At 35.5% G+C, this 5,042-nt stretch overlaps 1 pseudogene; it reads right to left on the reverse strand.

Moving 5' to 3' along the window:
• Positions 1-280: 280 nt before the first annotated feature.
• LOC102815232 lies at positions 281-557 on the reverse strand (annotated as a pseudogene).
• Positions 558-5,042: the final 4,485 nt, after the last annotated feature.

Consider the following 5,042-nt stretch of genomic DNA (forward strand, 5'->3'; position numbering starts at 1 on the left):
CACAGAAGCAGTATTTTCACCCATCCTAGCTCCATTTGATGTAGGTCAAAACATACCATTGGCCATTTCAATAAAAAAGAAAACCAAAACCATATAATATTATTGTGCACATTCACCAGTTACTTTATGAACACTAAAGGAATGGAGAAGGAGCATTGAAAGAGTGAAAACTATATTGTAGTAGTCAGGATGTGGTGGAACCAAATTGAGGTTTTCTAATTGCGAATGTCTTCTTGGTTGGTAGGAACAGAGTTCTGGAGTAAAGTAGCAGATTCCCTTTTTAGATTCCTCCTGTCTGCTGCTGGAACACATCAATTGTATCTTCAGCCTCCATTTCCAACTGTGCAAGTGTGTCTGTTTCATTTTCTACCTGTCAAATCTGAATCTGATCTGTCTCATTGACAAACCCTGTCATCCACAATAGGCTTCCATTTGTTTATTAAGTGTATGCCTATGAATCTTAAACTGTACCACAGAACCATCCTGCCCCCCACCTTCAAATTAATATGATCATTGCTCTTAGTCATGACTATTTTCTTGGGTTTCTTGTCAGCCATGGTGAGTGCTGTAGTCTTCTCACCTGATGCTTCACAAAAGGGCTATCAGGTCTGCACCACATGAGCACAAGTTAGCACTAGAAGCGGCAGAAGAAGAGTCAGCAGTGGTGAAGGAGGGAGAGGAAAACAGACTGTTTAAAACAGAGAAAAATATTATTAAAGTACAAGTTATCCTCAAAGAAAATACACCTTCATATCAAAATTAAAAATAAGAAAATCAGAAAGATTTAGTAAACATTAACATAACAGAAATTAAAATTAAAAGAAAGGCCACAAATAAAATGAATTCAGCACAAAAAGTTATGTGGAACAAAGAAATCCGCAGTGTCACCAAAAAAAAGAAAGAAAAGGTCACAGCAAAATGACAGCAATCAATTAGATAATTACACTAAATGTAAATAGATTAAATGTACCAATCAAGAGAAAGAGAGTAGCAGAGTGGATTTAAAAAAACAACAAAAAAAGTTCAATATGCTGTTCATAAGACATACATCAAAAAGGTGGAGAAAGCCTAAATACCTAGCAACAGAAGAATGATTAAATAAACCTTGCATACACATAATAACCTTACATACCATACATGGTTGAAGAATAAGGATGGATTGGCAAAACACCTCACAACATGGATGAATATCCTGGAGGATATTATACTGAGTGAGATTAGTCAACCACAAATGAACAAATATTGTATGAGACCATTTCCTGGTGTGGTGTTGTAGGGTCAGCACTGGACTTTGAACCACAAGGTCAACAGTTCAAACTTATAAGCTGCTCCTCAGAAACTCTATACAGGATCTCTATGAGTCAGTCCTGACTCAACAGCACTTAATAACAACTGTTGTAGAAAGTTAATAAAAGTCTTTCTTGATCAAAGAAACATTCTATAATGGTTATGGGGGGGTTGATAATGGGCTAAAGGTAGACACATATTAAAATGGGTGATACAGCAGGCAATATACAACAAGAGGGAAGTTGGCATGGGAAAGATGAAGGTAGCAGGAGACACGGAGGAATGCAAGAGTTAAAATGATTAGAAGTAAATACTGTGGTACATGGAGGGGGTTGCAATTCTTGTAATGAAGCCAAATGATATTTGTAAACCTTCACTCAATTCACACACACACAAAAGTCATTAGGCAAATCTACAAAAGAGCTCTTTAGAGTATTCAAGAGCAGAGAGAGGTGTCACTTTGAAGATAAAGTGGCACCAGATCCAAGGCATGGTATTTTCACTTTCCTCATATACATGTGAAAGTTAGATAATGAATAATGAAAACAGGAGAAGGATTGATGCATTTGAATTATGGCGCTCGCAAAGAATATGGACTGCCAGAAGAGCAAACAAGTCTGTATTGGAAGAAGTACAGCTTGAATGAGATGGATTGACACAGTGGCAGCAACAATGAGTTCAAACATAACAACTGTTCTGAGCATGGTGGAGGATCAGGCAATTCACGGGGTTCCTATGAATGGGAACTGACTTGTTGAAGACCCTTATCACCAACATATTTGCAACAGCCTGCAGAATGTCCCCACAAGGAGTCTTGGTATGGCACTGTGGAATAATGTTCTGGATTGCAAGGTCAGTTTGAACCACAAGGTTGGCAGTTCAAGCTCACTAGCCACTCCTGGGAAACCATATACAGAGTTGCTATGAGTCAGAATCGACTGGATGGCACTTAACAACAACAGAATGTCTTCACACAGGTATCTCATGGCACCTTAAACTCAAAGTATCCCAAAGAAAACTCAGTATCATCCCTCATCTCAAACTGACCCTTCAAATTCCTTGTCCATGTATGTTGGAGTCATGAACTTTATTCCTCTCCCCTCTCATATCCAATTAGCAACAAGTTCCTGTACTACGCAAGACGTTTAAAACAGCATCATATCCTTCCTCCTTTCATAAATGTTTATCATAATTTTCCTTTTACATATACACTCTCACTAAATATTTGTGGATTTCCTTTACAAAAGCAAGTGTCCTTAATGAGAATTTATAAATGAGAAGAATAATTGTTATATTCGTTTATGTATTTACTATTTCTTGAACTCTTCATTTTTTGGGTAGATCGAAAATTTCCATTTGATATTGTTATTCAGTCCAAATTGATTACTGCTTGCATTGTGCTTCTGTTGGAATTAGATTTTCACATCCCGTGTATTTTATGATAAAGAAATACATTTTCTTTTATGATTAATATTTTTGTGGAATATAGCCTTTCAGGTTGATAGTTGATTTCTACTATATCCATTCTCAAGTTGTTTTTTTTTTTCTTCTGACATTTCTATTGTTTCATAATTCTATAAATACCCAGGTATTCTTATATTTAACTGGACTCAGTACTTACTGATATCAATTTTCTCACAAATAAGTGATATGTTCTAAAATCTCCCATTAAGGAGCATTGGTGGCACAGTGCATTCAATGTTGGGCTGCTAAACGCAGTGTTGGTTGTTCCCATCATGTTCCATGGGAGAAAGGTGAGACTGCTCCCATATATATTTATAATCTCGAAAACCCTAAGGAGAAGTTTTACAGTTTTACTTACCCTAAAGAGCTCTAGTAACGTAGTGGTTATGAATCGGGCTGCGAGCCGCAAGGTCAGCAGTTCAAAACTACCAGCTGTTCTGTGCGAGAGAGATGAGGCTTTCTGTTCCTGTAAAGATTTACAGCCTCAAAAACCCTATGCAGGGTCTCTGTGAGTCGGAACCAACTCCACAGCACATAACAACAACAACAACAAGGACCCTCTAGTCAATTGTCCTAAAGTGTTGATATGAGTTGGAATTTACTCAATGCCAGCGGGTTTCATTTTGATTTTGGTAATCTCCCAATAATATTGAGTATTATCTAAACAGCAGGCCTTCCAATATTGCTCCTGCCTTTATATTTGAACTACCCTTTGACTAGTTTAAGATACTTGGATCACAGCCTTTTTTTTTTTTTATCAAAATTATGTAGAACACTGATTTCCATTTTTTCTACCAATTTTAAAGAACTGCTTGTTGTTGTTGTGAAGTGCCGTCGAGTCGGTTCTGACCCATAGCGACTCTGTATAGGGCTTCCGAGGAGCATCTGGTGAGCTTGAACTGCCAACCTTGGAGTTCAAATGGCTTTGCAGTCTGGCGCATTATCCCACAGCACCACACCAAGACTCCAAAGAACTGTTTAGTACCCTAATATTTAAAATGTGTCAAGTTTCATAATAGTAGTTTAAATTTGTTTAGATAACTGTAACCACTCTGATATGAATAAGCTTCCATCATTCTAGTAGTGTCTAAATTAACACTTGACTTTCCAGTATCAGATTACCAGAATGCTCAGTCAAATTTACACTGCCCCGATGTCCTTCTTCCTTAATATGGCAAGAATCTTCTAAATATTTGCTTTTATCTCCAAAAGAAAATGCTGTGTTTCTCATCTAACCCATCAATTTAGATCAAGATATACCTTCAAGACTAAAAGATTCCACATGTATGATTACGTTCGCAGTGACGTAGATATCAAATAGTTGTTTCCTTATTTTTAGAGAATAGGTCTGAGGGCAGTCTGACTTCTAGGCAACATGGTTTTATTCTCAATAAATACTTTTAAATTAACCTTTATAATAAAATCTTTACCAAGATGTTTCTTAATAATAGTTGTGGCGTTTTTGCTTACTTGTGTGTGTGGGTTTTTTTCTTTCTGATTATATTGCTTAATAATTGGTTAGTTCCATAGCTGTAGTTAGTAGAATTTCCTTTTCGAATCTGGAAATAAGAATCAATTGCTCCTCATGCTCAGTGTAGTTCTGATTTTTTTTTTTCTAATATATTTATGGGTATGTACATGGATAATCATTAAATTTTTCAGTATTCTCTTGTTTTTACATGCATTCATAAATCAAGTGATAAATAACACATTTTTTACTTCAGATAAGATTTCGAATGCTAACTAAATGAAACATTTCTTTGACAATTTATATTTTTGGATTGTGTCAATATATATAATTCTGAATCTGTGAACAACAACAACAAAAAATATTCTTTCCATTTTAAAATAGAGATCTTCAATTTTCAAAGAAATATCTAAACAAATAGTATAATAAATAATTTCAACAAGTACTCTATGTACAGATCTCTCAGTCTATACTCTTACAGGGAGAATTTAATAAGGAAGAGTTTGTTCATTATGTTAAGTCTAAAATATTCATATTACCTATGTGCTCCTGATTATTTTCAGAAGTCCCTAGAAATGTCACTCAATTAGAATTAATTACTCTAAAATGTAAAAGTGGCAGGCTTGGTTAGTCTTTTATCACATAGGCAAGTTGGAGAATAACATTCATCACTTCACCTAGATTTTTTGTAGCATAAAACCATCTCAATAAAGCAGTCATTCTTTCCCATTATGAAAGTGAATAGAGAAGCTTTAGATTGGGAGAAAATATTCATAACACTATTCAGAATATTTACTGATGAAGATCAAAGAGCACAGTCTTC

The sequence above is a fragment of the Chrysochloris asiatica genome, unplaced genomic scaffold, assembly GCF_000296735.1.
Source record: "Chrysochloris asiatica unplaced genomic scaffold, ChrAsi1.0 scaffold00134, whole genome shotgun sequence".
Classification (NCBI taxonomy): Eukaryota; Metazoa; Chordata; class Mammalia; order Afrosoricida; family Chrysochloridae; genus Chrysochloris; species Chrysochloris asiatica.